Raw genomic sequence first — 20,414 nt, forward strand, 5'->3', positions numbered from 1 at the left:
ACATATCCACACACTAATATACACCATATTCACACAACACCCCATAAGTACTGCATACACATGAGCCCCGAGCTTCCATCGCTGCCGCTGACGGCTCAGCATGTGCTTCACGGGCACATCTCTATAACTCTGTCCTCGTGCACACCAGCCAACCCAAACAGCCAATCAGGATGCTGCAATTGCTGATTAGGGCAGAAGTGGGGCGGAAAAAGTTAATATGCCCCCGGCTCTGGTGTAATTAAGGTTTCCAGTGGCCGTGAAGGGCTGGCAGGAGGCGCACCTGGGCGCCTGTCAAACCTCAGCCCTCCTCCCGCCGGCGCTGACAGGTTAGCCGCCTCCCTTTAGGGGCTGGTTATGGCTGAGGAGGAAGTCAGGCTGGAGCAGGAGGTGGAGTGCCCCGTAGACACGGTCCCTGCTCGGCCATAGTGAGGAGACTAACTGCAGGGAGCCGGGACATGAGCAGCGGGCACAGGTGAGGGGGCAGCGGGGGCACATGGAGGAGGGGGTGATGGCCGGCTCAGGCTCTGCACTGGGGGCTCCAAACTTTCTGCACTCATGTGTTCTGTAACAGTCTATGGCAATGTGTGGGAGTGCAGGCATCTCCATAGTGTGTATGCAGGCATAGCTATATATATATATATATATATATATATATATATATATATATATACACATACACTTATGGAGATGCCCCACATCCATGAACACACAATTACATAGACCTTTATAGCTGTACACCTTTATAATGTGTTTGTACATACTTTACTATGTTTGTCTAAGCACTCTGCTTCCTCCTCTGACTCCATCCCTGATCTGTTATTGCTCTGTGCTGTTTACATCACTGTTCTGGAGTTCACAGAATACATGGGGAGGGGATGCTGGGAGTTGTAGTTCCCTTAGGCAGACCAGTATGTAATATCCTGATAGTTGTCCATCATGTAGCTGGTTCTCCAACCATAGGAGCCAGTCTGTCATGTCACCATCTGGCTTGTTCATAGACCCCCCTGTCATGTCCATAGCGGCTCAGGGAGGATTTAATTTATCTGCTGAGACTTCTTGTGTGGCCTTGAGCTCCCCCAACTCCAGAATCTATGTGTATATTTATAAATAGTGTATATGTGTATCTGCTAGCAATCCAGGCATTTGTTACTTTTTCTTTGATACATTGTTGCTATTGTTACATTCCACTGTCTGTTTTGAGAGTCGCTCTAGTAATGTTGCAGTCAGTATTGTAGCCCCCCAGCACCTCCAGGCTTTGCTTCTACCTGTGTTGTTCTGTACATGCAGGCTGGGTGACACATGGAGCAGACATGCTGCCCGGTAAGACGGCTCCTGCTCCTTCTGCACTACGTTGCTCTCTGTGCGGAGTGTCTATTATGTGTGTCACAAGGATGTGGCAGTCTTAATCTTCTCTACCTCCATGGAAAACCCAGGGCATTAGCATAATATGCTAAATCTCTATTTATGATCTGCAATGGTTGTCAGCATTGCTGCTGCCTGGCATACCTGTAATGTTCATCACGTGAAGAACGTGTCAACCGTATCCGCTTTTAGTGAGTTTATACTCTGGAATGGATGGCGCTGTTTCAGCATATGTCTTTCCTTAAGGCCGGTTTCACGTGAGCCTACTGTAATACGGGTGTGTTGGAGATGATATTGCTGCCATATGTAATCAGTATTTGGTCTGTGTTTGCTGTTAGTTTTATTTTGTACAGAGCAAATACTGATTTGTATCTTGCCGAAAAGGGAATGCAAAAACGGACAAAAGTAGCATATGTTGTATTTTTAAAAGGCACCTGTGAAAAACAAAGCCGTGTAAATGGATATATAGATTTACATTGGCCCTGTATTATGGTCAAATACGGAGTAAAAATACGCTTGTCGGAAAGCAGCCTAGAGCCGTTTTACACTCCTGAGAAAATGGCGCAAGATTTTGTGTGCTGCGTGATGCACAAATATAAACCCTATTCTTCTGAATGGGGTCATACACATGAGTGACCCCTTCCCCACAAACAAAAAATTGACAGCCTTTCATCGCCCATGGATTTTAATGGGTTTGGCGGCAGCATGGCACCACATGCTAGGTGCACGCAATGCGAGGTTTCTCCATTGAAAACAATGGTAGAAAGTCTGCTATCCTCTACTGCTGCTGATGCGGTTTTGAGATAAAAATGCCTCACATCTGTGGGGAAATCGCATGTTGGCGAGCGCGATATGAGGTCCGGTATTTCTAATCCTGGCTGAGAGGAGTACAGAATCGACCAAGTAGACTGTTCTACGTTGTTTTTGCAACTCTCATAGGAGTGATGGAAACTGTGTAAACGGCAAGTAACGCTGACTCCATAACTCAGGGAACAGCAGAATCAATATAGCTTGCTGTGCTACATGATTCCCATAACTCCCATTCACTTCAATTGGTGTTACAGGAATGATGTAGTAGAGTCCACTCCTTTTTCTGTACTCCCAACCATTGCCTACAACCGGGATGGGTGCTCGGTAATTTCAGTGCTAGAGATAGGTGGGACCCACAGCTGCCAGGCTTTTATGGCATATCCTGTGCCATAATGGTCTTAGATGGGAATAACCCTGCCACTTGCTATATGTTGAGATGGCAGTCTATGGAGCTGACAGGCTTCTATCTGGGCACAGTTTTCAGCCATCCATATGGAGCTGGAGCCTTGGGACAAAGTGTGTCTGTGTCTGTGTCTGTGTCTGTGTGTCTGTGTCTGTCCTTTTATTTTTCCTTCTCTGATTTTGGATACTTCCATGCATAGTTCTGTTTTTTGACTCTAGAATGCTCTCATTGCTGTGGGGTTTGGGTTTGCTGGATGATTTTTGTTTTCCCTAACTGTGAATCTGCCCTCTGGGTTTTCCTCCTCTAATAAAATGTTCTGGTATGCAGAAATTAAAGCACTGTTGTTTTTTCCTTGACACTGATGAGGCGTCCTTGTCCTACTACCCAAACTGTCATGCTTATGTAAAGAGACTTGACATGAGATGAAGAATAAAGGGGGTGACGGCACAGAAGTGCCAGCAGCAATACAGAAAGACTAGCCTAACTATCACTTTTCTGGGGTAAAGACTGTTCAGTATTTTTCCAAGCGTACCGAATGCAGAGATTGTGTACATGATAGACACTGACCTACCGTACATGTGTGTGTTTACAACATTACACTCCAGCATATATGGACTGCAATGGATTCCCATCTATCCAGGGACACGTCACCGTGACTTGTGGACTAATTGTCTATTGTGGACTAATTTTGCACCCTGGATATATTGTATGAGCTGTATTGATTTGTTATAATGTGAATTTGCCATAGACCCATTGATGATGATGTTGTCTTTTGACATTCATGTATGTGCACAATCGGTACACTTGACCTGCTTCAAAAAAGGCTTGGATGCCCAAAAGGTCACAATTCTGGAGTAAAGGCAGGTTTTCCTGAATTGCTGCTGGCTCTTCTGTGCCCTTACTGACCTCCCACCTTCCTTCTTGATTTGGATGTTGTGTGGGTGAGATGGTTGTCCAAGGCCACCAGGTGATGAGCATCAACTGAATACCTAAGTGTGCTTTGATATGAGATGAGTCCTATATGATAGAAGGAGAAGGTGGGATCATTCCCGACCAGCAGAAGCCTGCGTGTCAATACTCCCCGGAAACAACTGCAAAGGGTGCAGCGTTTGTGCAGATTTACCCCAAAGTAGGTGATGATCCCAGACTGGTGCACAAATGTCCTAAATTAGGTTAGTAATGTGTTGACAGATAAGAAGTGTGAAACACACCTTTATTCTGTTCCTAGTTGTGGGCAGCCATGTGTGACTATTATCCGACTTCTGCTTATTCTGAATGAAGGCGGCTGGCCAAAAGAGATCCCTGGCATGCTCTGCCACCGTTCAGTGAGCAATCTCGCTTCTGTGTGAAAGCGCAGGAACCATAGTCTTTGGGACAACTGTCGGGTATTTAAACAGCAGACAACTGTTCGTGTAAAAGGACCTTTGGCCCGTTCGTACAGGCAGATTTTCTGTCAGTATTGTCAGTATTTTTTTTTTTTATACTGACTGAATACAGACCCATTGAATTTGGCTAATTTCAAATAGGCGAGCCTGATATCGGGGTGTGACACTCTCCCTACAGTCGCGCTCAGGAAGTGCGTGTTCACCTATCATGTCTGGGAATTGTTTTCCTTGGGAAACCTCATACTGCACTCGCTTCCACCCATTTTCGCTGGCCCCATTAAGGCGTCCCAAAGATGGGTCATGCCGCAATTCCCTTCCCTCATTGCAATGCCAGCAAAAAAATAGCTCATGTATATGACCCCATTCAAAAGAATTTGGTTCATATACATGCGTCATGCAATATTCTCGACCACATAAAAGCGGCCTGAATTGATGAATACAGGTGTTTTTAACGTGAGCATGAAAGCCTATGGGAGATTTTTTTTTTTTTTAAATCAGTATAGAGTTGGGAGTGGGGGTGGAGTGACATCAACTGGGTCGTCTTGCTTTTTTTTTTTTTTTTTTGTGCATGTAAAACACGCAGTGGATACAGATGCAATATTAATGTAAAAAAATACACATACCCGTGGAGAGAATTAAGCATCTTTCATGGTCCATAATTGCATAAACCTGTGTGTATGGGCCCTTGAGGTAATAATTTTGTCACACTTTGTATCACAATCAATACTTGGAAAGCATGTTGCTTAACTTCCCCATTTTCATGGTAACTTAATCCTTTGGTATTCTGACATTAATTTATTTTAACGGCTCGCATATCCCCCACACGGGGGCACACAATGCATTGCATACTTGCTGAGTGCCAGCGATTCCCCCATACACTATCTTGGGGTGTATGTGTGCGTAATACATGCTAGACTAGTGCATGCTGCAACCTTTTTTTTTTTTTGCATGCGCATTTCACGCACTCTGTGTGTGAGGCCCAGTTGAAAGTAATGTACAGATTGGTACCATGTAATACGCTTATGTGAGAGCCCTACACTACAGGGGGAGCTTGTTCTCTCGGTGGCTTCTGAACATTTATGGGAATTACTAAAGTACTTTCTGGAATATAATCTTCAGGTTTTGTTCACACAAGACGGCTTAAACGCAGTTGTGGCTGATTAAGGCGCTCTATAGCTTCACACAGAGGATAGTATAGTCGCTTTATTCTTGCCCATGGGGCATTCTCACTCACTGCCTTGCTGGAAGCAGTTTTTCCTCTAGACCAAGTGTAAAGCGATGGCATGAGCCCTCTCGGTCCCTCTGTCTTACCCAGATGGAGCCCAGTTTTTACAGCGCTTTGCTCACACGGATAAACACTGGATCAGTATCAGTTATGTAAGAAATCTCTTAACGTCAGCTGTGACTAGCAGAAGAATCTAAAGAAACAATCTGTGTCTTTGCATTCGAATTACAGCAATAATCTCTCCATCTGTATTTGTAACCAACATCTTCTGATGCTGTAACATCTTTAAGTAAAATGTATCTTCTGTCTTCATCCTTTTCTAGCATATAGAAGGCAGGGGAAGTGAAGAGGAAGCTCTGTGATGGGAATTCCCGCATCCACCTGGCAGCTGATGATAAATATTTAATACTTTGTATAAAGAGGGATTTCCCATTTCTTCATAGCCCCCAGTGCTTGATGAGGGTTTGCTGCATGAACTTTGGATATTTGAGTCACTGTGTTCTATAGTTAGCTTCTGTCCCACCTGCCCAATTTGCTCTGTGGCACGACTGAGTCTGCAGCATGTACTGTACTCAACCCTGGGATTTGTGTCACAGCTGGCTCTCCAGATCTGCAAGGCTGCAGCTCTTAAAGTGCTACTTTCTATCACTGTCTTCCTTTTGGAAATGTGTGCAAAGACTTGAGTAAATAGAAGTATGTAATCCTGATGACTTGGTTTACTGTATAAATATTTGATTGCGACTTCGTTTCGTAAACCTTTTGAAGATTCTTTTGGTAAACACATCCTGAGTATGTACGTGGCGAATAGTCCCTCTCATTATGACAAGGAAACTTGTTTAGGGCCGTATGTGCAGTTCTTTTACCTACTTCATAAATTCTATAAACTTTTTTTTTTTTTTTTTTTCTTTGTAATGAACTAGGTCTTCATTGAAGTAAGAGATGTGACACTTCACCTTGCTTTGGTGGTTATATGGGACAGATATTGCTCCATAGTAACTGTCAATGCAAGAATGTTGTTGCTCTCTGTAAGAGAAACCAAACTAATCCTGTAAATATTGATGCCTTTCTATGGCTAACAAAAAGAAATTATGTAACCGCAAGCTTTCAAGGCTACTTTGTCCTCCATCAGGCTAGTATAACAAAGTATCTGAACACACTTTTATAATACCGTGTTTCCACAAAATTAAGACCCTGTTTTATATTAATTTTTGCCCCAAAAGAGGCACAGGGTCTTATTTTCTGGGGGTGTCTTCTACTCACCTAGCAGGTGTCGTCCGGGTCCCTCCCACTGGTCTGCCGACGCTGTGGACTACACGGAGGCCTGTGGAAGGGACCCGGATGGCGCCTGCTAGGTGAGTAGTGTGTGTGTTTGTTTTTTTTTTTTTTTTTTTTTTCTCCATGTAGTGTAGCTAGGGCTTATTTTCAGGGTATGGCTCATTAAGGTAGGTCTTATTTTCTAAACGCGGTGGGCGGGTGTGTTTCTTCTGATATTTTGTTGTGCTAGCCTGAGAGACCAAAGTAGCTGTGAAAGCTAGTCTTATAATTTATATTTGTTAGCCTTTGAAAAACATCATTATCTACAGAATTAGGCCTCATTCACACGTCTGTATGCTTAAGATGCTGCATAGATCATGCAGCGTTCTACCAGCCTGTGGAGTTGGCTATCACTGCGTATGGCAGCAGTAGTGCACTGCGCATGATGACGTATCACACACATGCTCATGTGCTGTGTGACTAGTTTATTTTTTCTATTAATTCCCTGCTTTGTCTCATAGTGGCATTGTGTAGGGAAAATGTTGCATATCCTACCCATAAGGAAGAATAGGGCTGTTTCTGCGTGATATGCTGTGATCTATTTCACACGTGTTTCCACACGCCATGTTTACATGCTAATGTGAATGGATTAATGAAAATCAACGTACTTTGGCTCCATTCACCACACTACACAGCCGTGCATTCCGTGGTGAAATCAGTTTTGTGAATGAGCACTTAGTTTTTCTTTTACTGAGAGGAATAATATTTTCCTCTACTGGCTAAGGCCGGCTTCACGGTGCCCCCCCCCCCCCCCGGAGACCCCAATACTTATCTCCGGATCCGGCGTCCTACGTCCCGCAGGACGCTTCGGCGCACATGCGCAATAGAGCGCGTGACACGCCGGCCGCGTCATATGACACGCCCACAGTGTCACATGACGCATTGGCTGCATCATATGACGCGTCTGGCGGTAGGCGGGGAAGCGGTTTCACACTATCTTCCGCTGTGCTACAGCCGAAGATGGCGTGACAGACAGCTTCCATTGACTGCAATGGAAGCCGTCTGCGTGTACACCCGCGGCAAATAGAGCATGCCGCAGGTGAGGACGGGTGATTTTACAGTGCGGAATTCCGCGGTGGAATTCCGCACCATGAGCATTGTGCTATTAGGTTCAATAGAACCTAATAGCTGCGGGCAACGCAGTGGATTTCCACCCCGTATTACGCGGCAGAAATCTGTCCGTGGGAAGGAGCCCTAACAGTTTACCAAATTTTTTTTATTTTATTTGAAAACCCCAGAATATTATTGTGGCATGATGAAAATCTGTAACAGTTTTTTTTCCCTATGGTATGAAGCAAAAACAAGTGTGCTCTCTATGCTGCTAGTATGGATGTGGTTGACAGACGTCACCATTTAGCTCTTGCCTAAATGTTCCTGGCACTAATCTATTAAGCTATTGTCTCTGTCCCTCTGTTGAAAATCAGAGCTTATACTTCAATCCCAATTTCTGGTTACAGGTCTTTAAGTTAAAAGACTTTATGGGAGTGTTGGGCGATGCCTTTCTATGTATTTCACCCCCCCCCCCCCAGCAAGTGGAACTCATGCAATGCCCTGGTTGCTATGGGAAACGCTGTCACATTTCCACGAGGTCCTGTGTTTTAGATGCACGACCACATGTAGGTATTTTGGGCTGAATGTGATGCCCAGGAAGTACACTCTTTGCCCCACCCCCCCAAAAAAAAATTCTGGAAAACTGAACACTTGAAGGGAGGCTCTAGTACCCTGTTTTACTGCCTCTAGCTTGGATACAAGATGTGATACGGGTGGGCATGGAGGCTCTAGTACCCTGTTGTACCACCTCTAGCTTGGATACAAGATGTGATGCGGACAGGCATGGAGGCTCTAGTACCCTGTTGTACCACCTCTAGCTTGGATACAAGATGTGATACGCGCGGGTATGGAGGCACTAGTACCCTGTTGTACTGCCTCTAGCTTGCGTACAAGGTGTGATATGGACAGGCATGAAGGCTCTAGTACCCTGTTGTACTGCTTCTAGCCTGGATACAAGATGTGATACGGGTAGATATGGAGGCTCTAGTACCCTGTTGTACCGCCTCTAGCTTGGATGCAAGATGTGATATGGACAGGCATGGAGGCTGTAGTACCCTGTTGGGCCACCTCTATTGAGGTTAGTCTATCCGTTACACCAATGTAACATAAATGTATATCGGCTGGGCAGGCCTTCACTAGAAGCTTCTTGGTTGGGAATGGGGTTTTGTTGCAGGATTTAGGGAGGTATAGTTCACGATGACGTGTGCAGGTGTCTTTTTAAGGTGGTTCAGGCATTTTTACACTTGACGCTTTTAAAACCACGTTTGTTGCTGTGCGTAAGACTAATTCCGTCCCATGCTACACCCCAGGGTTGCTCCCTCCTGTCTACAACTCGTGCCTACATGTAAGCTGGCCATAATATAACTTTATAATTACCAGTGTATGCTATTGTAAGCATATAAAGTACTAGTGGAATGTACATCCTAGTATGTATGTAATGCTATGTAGCATTTATCATGGCTACGGTTCATTCAACATTACTACTTTATATACTTCTCATACTAGACACATGTTTGTATATAATATATATTGGGGTGAGTAGGCTGCCCTGCATTGATGTGTATACGATGTAATATAAGGTTTTACAAGTCAACTGCACAATCCAGTGTAATGAATGCAATGCACAACATGCCAACCCTATATATTTTACATACTCCGCCTAGGCTAAGAATTATTCCTCCAACCTGTCCGGAGAAATAATATACAGTGTAACTACTGTCTCTGATGGGAAATACTTTTTAGTTTAGCAATAATTAACATTACATAAGTAGAGAACTTCATATGTAATGTATAGCTTTAAGGGCGCATTCAGACGACCATATATCGGCCAGGTATTCACGCTCAGCCGATATACGGCGTCTCTCTCTGCAGGGGGAGGAGGCTGGAAGAGCCGGGAGCAGTGTTCTGAGCTCCCACCCCCTCTCTGCCTCCTCTCCACCCCCTCTCTGCCCCTCTGCACTATTTGCAATGAGGAGGCGGGGTGGGGGTGGGGCTAAGTTTTGGGAATTAGCTCTGCCCCTGTCCTGCCTCTCCTCATTAAAAATAGTACAGGGGGGTGAAGAGGGGGCGGGAGCTCAGGGCACTGCTCCCGGCTCTTCCAGCCTCCTCCCCCTGCAGAGAGGGACGCCGTATATTGGCCGGCGTGAATACGTGGCCAATATACGGTCGTCTGAATGCACCCTTAAGGCAATGTATCAGCAAAAAATGAGCTATTGTGTTAAACACTGTTTTAAATTTTATTTTTTATTTTGTCCCTGACGTCATGATCGATAATTAAAAATGGTAAAATCCTGCTGTTCTCTCATTGAGGCAAATAGTCTGACTTCCTGTTCTGAAGAGAGAACTTTTCAGTAGTCATCTCAGGCAGGATTACAATAAAAAGTGACTGACATAGATTTGAGATGAGAGCACAGGATCCACCATTCACAATAGATGGACACAGCTCACCTCCTCCACCTCTCTGCAGTGGTCATAGAGCATGTCTAGAACAATCGCCCATGGAACTCAATTGGTCAGAACCGGGGCCATTGTGGGAATGCTTTATAGCATATCTCCAGATGCTGTTGACTGGTGCTTGGGCAAGATGGCAGCCCCATAGTCGTGTACAGACAATAGAATGAAAATCATCTACAATCAGAAAATAAAAACTAATTGCAAAAATGGGAAATCTTTTCAGTAAGTGGTTTTAACTAGGAAAAAACACACAGCTGATACATTCCCTTAAGTTCAGCACATGGAGAAAGCATTTTAGAGGCAGGACTGCGCGGCCAAAGTCCCATTTCAATGGTGTTGGTAGAAATGTACGGACTCCAGTTTATTTTATTTTTTTTTATATTATTTTTTTTAATTAAGTGCAAAATAAGTTGCAGATTTGCTTTCATAGGAATTTTGGAATGTCTTGAAATGTCTTAACTAGAAAATTTATATATATTTTTATCAAAAACCTTGATAACACACAGAATTACAACAGTTTGACTGTTCATCAAAACTGACTGACTGCTTGAGGTGATTCCTTCATACCCTGACCTTGTCAGATGTTGGCCTGGTCATTACTGCTTTTGCCACCCACCCAAGATGGTGTAGAGAAGTTGTAATTACGTCAGATTTGAGGAGGGCATACTATCTTGGAGAACAAATTCATAGACTGTTTTTATTATATTTCTGTTAAACTTTTTTTTTTTTTTTCCCTCCCACCACCACTTACTAAATGCAAAGTATATTGGATATTTACAGTTTAGTAGAGTTGTGTCCTGAACTGATTGCACATGATATTTATATTGGGATATTTAAGTACACATTCTATAATATGATTAAAAAGCTTAATGTTACAGTTTTAATGCAGTAAATCTGTCACAAAAAAAAAAATTGTCTAGGAATCTGGAAAAATGGAGAAGTCGGAGGTTTGACTTGCTGACTCCATAACCATCTCCATACTCAGTCCATATGAATTCATACTTCGGCAAACGCATGTTAAGACTCTGGGACTTGGTTTAGCTGCATAGTGTATATAATATAGCATGTCGTGTTAATGCTATGTTCCCAATTACATGGCTTCAGTAGGTTTCAAGTAGTTTTAGGAAAGTTTTACATTGGACAACTCACTCCTGTGCTTTCACACATGGGCAACATAATTGCTCACTGAATGGAGATGGAGTGCACCGGAGATCCCTTCCAACCACTCGCCTCCATTCAGAGTAAACAGGCAGTTGCTCATAGATGAATCACTGCCTGTTTACACAGGCCGATTTACACTGGTCAACAGAGAAAGCCTTTCCGACTTGCATATGTTAAAAACCAGAGCTAATAAACAAAATCTAATGTAATCATGATTTTCGACCCTAAATTAGGGTAGTTTGAAATTTGTTTCCATTTCTCAAAATAGTTAAAGTGCATTTTTGTTGTCCAGTGTTATCATCAGGATCTTAGCCTAGATAAAACGGGATCTCTGTGTTGATATATATTTTTTTTTTTGCAGAACGATGAATAAGTGAGCAAATTGCCGTTCGTCTTTCAGTGGTTGGCCATGTTTACATTGAATATCGTTTAGTTTAGCTGAATGATGATCATTCTGTGAAAATCGGCTCTAAGTTTTGCCATCTTATTGGTTCACTACAGCAAAATATTGATTGCCAATGTCTTCTTCCTTTTCCCAGTACGGGTCCTTCTACATGGGACAACTGTTAAGTGCTTCAGCGCCCAACAGCTGACCCAGCGATGACTGCTTTTATGCTTTCAGACAGGCGCAAGGATCATTCAGTGAATGGAGGTAGAGCGGGCTGGAGATCACTCCGGCTGCCCGCTTCCATTCACAATAAACAGGCAGTCGTTCACGCTACTTGTTTACGGTCGTTGTTTGAACGTTGTGCATACAGAATCTGAGCGACAAATGAATTGCCTTTGGCGTTTATTCTGAACAATTATGCAGATTTCCGCGATCCAGTGAGAATCTTAAGGATCATCGTTTAGTGTTAAAGGGTCTTAAGTTTAGGCTTAAACTCATAAGGTTTCCAGGATATAATTTATTGTGAGGGGACTCATCTGGGTCAAGAGTGAACTACAGTACCATGTTTCTCCGAAAATAAAATGCTGTTTTATATAAATTTTTTTAGCCACCAAAAAGGGCACAGTGTCTTATTTTGGGGGGGGGGGTGGAGCTTATACTTACTGGTCCGTGGCGTCACGATGGTCTCCGGCGGCACTGCGGCAAGTGTACTCCCCGTCTGCCTGCTCAACGTCTTTCTTCTTTCTTGCTACGGGGCTTTGAATACCCTGCCTCTAGCAAAGCGAGCTCTGTGATTGGCTAATCAGCAGCTGGTGCTCCATGAGCCAATTGCAGCCATTCAGTTATGTCATACACTAAATGGCTGTGATTGGCTCATCAAGCGCCGGCTGTAATTGGCAGATGGCACGGAGATTAGCCAATCACAGGGCTCGCTTTGCTGGAGGCGGGGTATTCAAAGCCCCGTCACTAGCAGAAGCTGAGCAGGCAGACAGGGAGGACTCAGCCGTTTTCCACAGCGCCGCCAGAGGCCATCAGGATGCCGCAGACCAGGTGAGTATTGTGTGTGTTTTGTTTGTTGTTTTTCGGGGGGGGGAGCACCTCAGCTATTTTCGGGGAGGCCTTATATTTCAAGCCTCCTCCGAAAACCCGATGGGTCTTACTATCGGGGTAGGACCTATTTTGGGGGAAACACGGTAGTAGTTCTTGAATAAGTTTCTATTTGGTTGCATGTTTTTGAAGTCTGTGATTATGTACACGGTATTGAAGTAAGAAAAGGGATAAGAGCCGATTAAGCAGTACAAATGTTCTCTGCTTGAATGATTTAACTCATCCTATAAGCCACGTGGATCTGAAGTACACGGTGAGCGTTGGGTAAAGGTTTCATCTGTTTGATTTTCCTTTTCCATTTCCTTACTGTAGATCATCCTTTGTTCACATAAACTTTCAATTAACATTGTGGATAGCCGCAGGTACCCGCATCATCGGCTAGTGACGGTCATGGGTACGCGAGGTCAGAGCCGGCTCCTGCATGCGGAATCCGGCCCATTCGTGTGAGACCGGCCTAAGAAACTACACCTGGTTAATCAAAGGTCACATGAGCCGTGCTGACCAATCAGAGCAGCATGTAGTGTCTTAGGCTACCAATGCACAGTGTTCATCAGCTAGTCAGAGAAGTGACTCGGTCATCTAAGCTTTAAGTGTTTTAGAGCCACTTTTTGCAAAAAGCTGCCTGCTTAGTCTCTTGTCCTTGTGTTGATGGTGTAGCAAAAGGGTGAAAAATCAAGCCTTTAACTGAACTAAGTTTTTGTGTGTGTATCTGGATTAGCCATGAGAAAACTGTATAGATGAGGGATTAGATGAGCAAGTCCTTATTATTTGACTTTTTTCTGGGCAAAACCCCGTATGACAGTTGGAGAGCAAATATGAGGAAGAATCCTGATCACCCCTCCCTCTCTTATACACACACACACACACACACACTGTAAATTCTGTATTCCCAACTCAATAGATGTAGCTCTGGTTCTCTACGCACTACATACAAAGCCTCTTGGCTTTAAAATGACCCCAAATGTATGTCGGTAGCCCTGATACAACCGGAGCTTACAGCCGTTTAAATGGAACGGGCTCTATCCGTCCTAAACTGTAATGTTGTTTTCTTGCAGAATAAACAGATCTTGTCCAAAACTGCTTGGGGGTAAAGAAAAAAGTAACAGTGGGCACAGACATGCAAGAATATTTGATGTATCTATTGATACACTATTTTCGATGGACATGTTTGCAAAATAAGTTAAGCACAAGTTTGTATTGAAAGTTATAAAGCACAATTCAATGTATAGTCCTAAACCAAAAGACTGTGCTTCTGGCCAGATGTAACCAGAGGGAACTTTTTTGAAAGTGTTTTCAATTCCCTGCAGGGATCAAAGACTAATAGATTTTAATTGCAGAATCTGTGATCCCCGTCCGCGTGGAAGATCTGCGGTAAAATGTGGGCATTGAAAGGCATGTGTTTTTTGTTTTTTTTTTATTCTCCTGCGCGGATGATACGTTGCTCATAGCATACATCCACACATTTAGCTGCATTTTTTTTACTGGCATTTTCAGACGCAGGTTAGTGTGTCAGATAGCAGTTTTTAACGCACCCCAGCATTGTGATGGGTGATGAGGTGCATTTTAAAAAGTGTTAAACCACGGAAGAATAGAGCAAACAGTGCTTGAAGATTGCGGCGTTGGAATACACCATGTTCGAGCAGATGGGAATGTTCTATCATGATTACCGTGGTACAAAGCGCATGTGTGTAGGCACCCTAAGGCCACTCTTACACAACGTGTGTGTTCTGCCTCCTTTTCTCAGCGAATACACAGATAATCCTCGGTGGCCAAATCCAAACCTAAATGGTAGTGATTGTGTTACGACTTTGCCGTGGGTTTCAGTCTTTGGTTTTCAGAGGTTGACGCCTGTAGTTAGATCCTGCGGCATAAATAGACACGGTGCAGATTTAGAATATTTTAAATACAACTTCGTACCAAAATTTTCTGCTCTATATGGACTTTTTATCCATTTTTTTTTCTTGTCCTAATAGTGTCCGCTGCAGGAATACCGAAGCCTTTACGGTGTGTGGGAGGCCGCCCTTCCATAGCTTGGTGTAATGTGGCTAAAGCACTCCATGTGGGAGGCCGCCCTTCCATAGCTTGGTGTAACGTGGCTAAAGCACTCCATGTGGGAGGCCGCCCTTCCATAGCTTGGTGTAACGTGGCTAAAGCACTCCATGTGGGAGGCCGCCCTTCCATAGCCTGGTGTAACGTGGCTAAAGCACTCCATGTGGGAGGCCGCCCTTCAATAGCTTGGTGTAACGTGGCTAAAGCACTCCATGTGGGAGGCCGCCCTTCCATAGCTTGGTGTAACGTGGCTAAAGCACTCCATGTGGGAGGCCGCCCTTCCATAGCCTGGTGTAACGTGGCTAAAGCACTCCATGTGGGAGGCCGCCCTTCCATAGCCTGGTGTAACGTGGCTAAAGCACTCCATGTGGGAGGCCGCCCTTCCATAGCCTGGTGTAACGTGGCTAAAGCACTCCATGTGGGAGGCCGCCCTTCAATAGCCTGGTGTAACGTGGCTAAAGCACTCCATGTGGGAGGCCGCCCTTCCATAGCCTGGTGTAACGTGGCTAAAGCACTCCATGTGGGAGGCCGCCCTTCCATAGCCTGGTGTAACGTGGCTAAAGCACTCCATGTGGGAGGCCGCCCTTCCATAGCCTGGTGTAACGTGGCTAAAGCACTCCATGTGGGAGGCCGCCCTTCCATAGCCTGGTGTAACGTGGCTAAAGCACTCCATGTGGGAGGCCGCCCTTCCATAGCCTGGTGTAACGTGGCTAAAGCACTCCATGTGGGAGGCCGCCCTTCCATAGCCTGGTGTAACGTGGCTAAAGCACTCCATGTGGGAGGCCGCCCTTCCATCGCTTGGTGTAACGTGGCTAAAGCACTCCATGTGGGAGGCCGCCCTTCCATCGCTTGGTGTAACGTGGCTAAAGCACTCCATGTGGGAGGCCGCCCTTCCATCGCTTGGTGTAACGTGGCTAAAGCACTCCATGTGGGAGGCCGCCCTTCCATCGCTTGGTGTAACGTGGCTAAAGCACTCCATGTGGGAGGCCGCCCTTCCATCGCTTGGTGTAACGTGGCTAAAGCACTCCATGTGGGAGGCCGCCCTTCCATCGCTTGGTGTAACGTGGCTAAAGCACTCCATGTGGGAGGCCGCCCTTCCATAGCCTGGTGTAACGTGGCTAAAGCACTCCATGTGGGAGGCCGCCCTTCCATCGCTTGGTGTAACGTGGCTAAAGCACTCCATGTGGGAGGCCGCCCTTCCATCGCTTGGTGTAACGTGGCTAAAGCACTCCATGTGGGAGGCCGCCCTTCCATCGCTTGGTGTAACGTGGCTAAAGCACTCCATGTGGGAGGCCGCCCTTCCATCGCTTGGTGTAACGTGGCTAAAGCACTCCATGTGGGAGGCCGCCCTTCCATCGCTTGGTGTAACGTGGCTAAAGCACTCCATGTGGGAGGCCGCCCTTCCATAGCCTGGTGTAACGTGGCTAAAGCACTCCATGTGGGAGGCCGCCCTTCCATAGCTTGGTGTAACGTGGCTAAAGCATTCTGTGTTTGTTTGATTTTCAACCTGCCCAATAATACTTTGGCCTATAAAACAATTTGCCTTCATTTACTGTAAAGATAGTTCTGAGGAATTCATAAAGATAGTTCTGAGAAATTCATATACGGGTTCCAACAAAAAGCTAAACTGTGCTCTGGGCATTAGTTCTGCAGAAGTCTGTTTCCTTGTGGGAATTAACTCATTCTAGTCTTTCATAGTTGCACTTCTGGTTTTTCAAGTAAACCTTTCGGCTTTTATATTGGACTTTAAAACTATAAAAAAATGGGATCTTATCAGTGCTGTAAACTTCAAACTTGTCACGTCTGAAGAGTACAGTAATTACTAATTATGGAACACGACTACTGTCATCTTTGACTTGTCTTCTCTTTGCTCCTCATCGATGTGCATTGATCAGATTCACGGTCGGTGGATTGTTGTCCTTTTTTAACCCTTTCTAATCCACTGTCTGACCTCTGAAGACATTATGCTCTAGGGCTGTACAGCTCTGATGTTGAAAGACATCCATCGGGTTCTCTTACTGTATATTGCCAGCCTCTCTGCTGTTGGAGCCTATCCAACGTGTCACCTCATGCAGTACTGGCTTTAGCCAGCATATAGCACCGTTGTATACCGGAAGAAAAAGAGTAAGCCCCCTACGAAAACCAGGATACAAATTGGATTGGAAAGGGTTAATGTTGATGACTCAGCGGCGTGAAGGACAGGGAGTCAGTTGTTTACAGATGAATGGGGACATGTGTTATTCCCTTGTAACCTCTCTCTTTACATTTTCCAGTTTAGCAATGTCACTGTAAATAAAGGTCCCAATGCACAATGGGTAGGGCCACACTGTACAATGGGGAAGGGCCACAATGTGGAGTCTGCCTGATTTTTAGAGAAACCTTGTGATAATTCCACCTGTTGCAGCCTTATCTGCACTGCAGCTGTCACAGCAGTTTACACTGAGCTAAGACGTATTTGAAATGATTAGTGTCCAAGGATGAAGATGGATCTCGGGGGGGAGAGAGGGATGGCTGAAGTTAAATGGGCCTTGCTTCGTTTCGCAGCATGCTCTATTTTTCTGCATTTGTACACAGCATGAGCCCCGTACACTTTGTATGAGCTTGGTATGATACACTGTCCATACGCAATGCATTGTGTTTGGCGGCTTCATATGCATCCCGTCCTGTTCAAAGCGGGGAATTTAGAAAAAAAAATAAAAAAAAAAAAAATATATATATATATATATATATATATATCTATCCCACTGCGCATGTCCGTGTGATTTGCAGTGCCCTACGCAGTCGTACGTGGTCTCTGGAAATGGCCTCTTAAATAGGGCAGTGGTAGTGTCCACTGTGCAAAATACACAGCCCTATGTATGTTCCAGAAGTGCTGTAAAATGCGCCATTATGCATTTTACTGTAGCTTCATAGCACAGATGCCTTGCGGTGAGCATATTTGCGCATACGCTCATCTGAAGCTGCCCTTAATAGCTATATTAAACTGCACAACTGTTTCTATTAACTGCCTTATAAAATGCTTGTTCTGTAGCACTTATTTTGATCAAAGTAAGTGGGCCTATCTGCCACGTCTAGGCGAACCTCATTGGAGGAGTACCTAGCTTCAAAAGCCTCTCTTACACTTGTATACACCTCCACATTTATTTATACAAAGTGTTGACTTTTGTTTTTTGTATGCACTATATTGGTGAAGTGTCTGTCCTTACTTTTATCTTTAACTTCAGGCAGTCTTCTTACGGCATCTTCTCCTGGCTGCTGCATTCACCTCGCCGCAAGCTGGCCGGATCCTCTTCTTCCTGTGACATTATGTCCATTCACAGGCATTCTCCTTCCTGCAGGTCAATGTGTGCAGGCACGGGGTTTCGCCACTAGTCTTCACATAGTATGTATAGTGGCGAGGCCCTGCGGCTGCACACTAAAGCAAGCTGCTGTGGATCGGCATTCCCTGCTAGGCAGTGAATGCTATGTTACTAGTGACTTAACGTGCACTGACCTACAGGAAGGAGAATGCCGAGAATGGACGTTCCATAACGGGAAGAAGAGGATCCGTACAGCTGGAGGTGAGTTGACCTGGTGGACTGAAAGAGCCAGGAGAAGATCTGTGAGGAGAAGATGCAGTAAGAAGACTGACTGGGAAAGAATAGGTAAGGTGTTTTTGTTTTTGGAGTTCTGTCAAAAAACTTTTAAAGAGTAGCTGCACTTTCAACTAACTCCTATTGATCAGTGGAGGTCCTACTGCTGAGATCCCTGATAATCGCTAGTACAGTGTTTCCCCGAAAACAAGATCCTGTCTTACATTAATTTTTGCCCCAGAAGAGGCACTAGGTCTTATTTTCGCGGGATGTCTTATTATACTTAGCAGGCTCGGTCCACATCCTCGAGCCGTGGCAACGATTGGCCAGTTCATAAATCCTGTCCCCACGACGAAGTGGCTATGATTGGCTGAGCAGCACTCGAACCAATCGCAGCCATCGCATTGGTTCATCGAGTGCTCCATTGAGCCATCACTTCCTGGAGGCAGGATTTATGAATCCCATAACCAGGAAGCAATCTTCTGTGGGCTGCTGAAGACTGCAAAAAGCATGCTGGAGGTCTGGAGAGCAGCAGGAGGGACCTGGACTGAGCCTGCGAGGTAATAATTTTTAATCTTTTTTTATGTAGCTAGGGCTTATTTGCAGGATAGGGCTTATATTTCAAGCCTCCCTGAAAACCCCAACAATCGGGTTAGAAATTATTTTCAGGGTAGGTCTTATTTTTGGAAAACGGGGTACGATGGGGCAGCAGAGCCCTCATTCTAGCAATCGACTGAAGTATCAGCAGCTTGACCCCTACTAGTCAATTTTGACATGTCTGATATGTCAAGTTAGTTGAAAGTACAGTAAGGGTGCCTTCACACTTTAGCGCCTTGTTTTTTTTTTTTTTTCTTTTTCAACGCAAATGACAATAGGACTTTCTAATGTTAAAAACGCATCACACAAAAATCCGAGTTTGTACTTGACATCCGCATAAAAACGCTGCAAAATCGCAAGTGTGAAGGCACCCTAACTGTTTAATGAAATTATGTAGGCAAATATCCAGCTTTTCCTTAGCCCATTGGTGGCCTTTAACACAAAAAGGTATGTTTTTAGAGCTGGGGGCTTATTCAATAAGGTTTGCCTGGACATGTTGGATGGGCCGACATGCTTTGGTTAAAATGTATGCCAAGAATCTTATATTTTTATGTGGTTAGTATAAACAGTTGTGCAATTTTATTCAGGTATCAAATGTCTAAGCGCTGTATTTCTGTTTTTTTTGCAGCTATGGTTTTACTTGTACCTTCACATTTTTTATTTATTTTTGTTTACAATACTAGAAGTGCCTTATAGATGCTCTATATTGTCTGATCACAGAATGCCTATACTGTAGTCTTTACCCACTGCTACTGTAAACACAGGTTTTGTGCCTTTAATAGTATGTTGCAGTGAGCAGATCATTAACATGGATTTGTATAGCATAGTGACTGCACAGGCGCTGTACCCACTCCATTACTGTCAGGTGTCTGTATATTCATTTTAAGATGCCATGGATCTACACACAGATTGGTCCCATTGATTGGGGCTAATCCGCCTTTGAACTTTCCAACACTGATTCCATGTCAAGTATTTCCAATGCAAATGGTGAAATCTGCAGAACATCCCCCAGCATTTCTGCAAAACAAAAGTCATTGCAATATTTATTTTTGTGGATTCGTCACATGGTGTCGTGGCCCATGACATAGACTGTTATGTAGCCCTGTGACTTGGCTCTCTAATTGAAGTCAATGGTTGCATTACAGCTATTAAGTTGCTGTGACCACAGTTTGCCAATTGAAGGAAATTTAGCAAAGTTAGATTTCTTGTGACCGCTTAGTTATGGCAACTTGTGAGCTCCACAGTGACCCGCATTGACATCCGTTACATTTCCATGTTGTTGGGCTACACAGCAATCTTTGGTCATGCAGCCAAAGTCACCATGTAACGCTAGCATTAATCCGCAATGCATGCATTATTTCAGGGTAGCTGACAATATCATGGTAGATTAAGCGATGCTCAATTTCATCTTTAGCTCAGTCTACCGCAACATTTACTGACCTGAAAAAGAAAAATGATTTAGATGGGATCTAAGGGAGGCTTCCTTATCACTGATTAACCACTACCAATGTGGCTGCTAGGTGATGATGATCGTAAT

The 20,414-nt window shown here is 44.5% G+C and overlaps 1 protein-coding gene across 2 annotated transcripts in view; it reads left to right on the forward strand.

Annotated features, from left to right (window-relative positions):
* The first annotated feature begins 351 nt into the window (after positions 1-351).
* Positions 352-20,414, forward strand: part of MCTP2 (multiple C2 and transmembrane domain containing 2) — a 176,105-nt gene continuing 156,042 nt past the window's right edge. For both annotated transcript variants that reach the window (XM_066592835.1, XM_066592834.1), the window contains exon 1: positions 352-472. The gene's annotated coding sequence lies outside the window, so the exon portion shown is untranslated. The remainder of the gene's footprint in view (positions 473-20,414) is intronic.

Source organism: Eleutherodactylus coqui, chromosome 2 (assembly GCF_035609145.1).
Source record: "Eleutherodactylus coqui strain aEleCoq1 chromosome 2, aEleCoq1.hap1, whole genome shotgun sequence".
Lineage (NCBI taxonomy): Eukaryota > Metazoa > Chordata > Amphibia > Anura > Eleutherodactylidae > Eleutherodactylus > Eleutherodactylus coqui.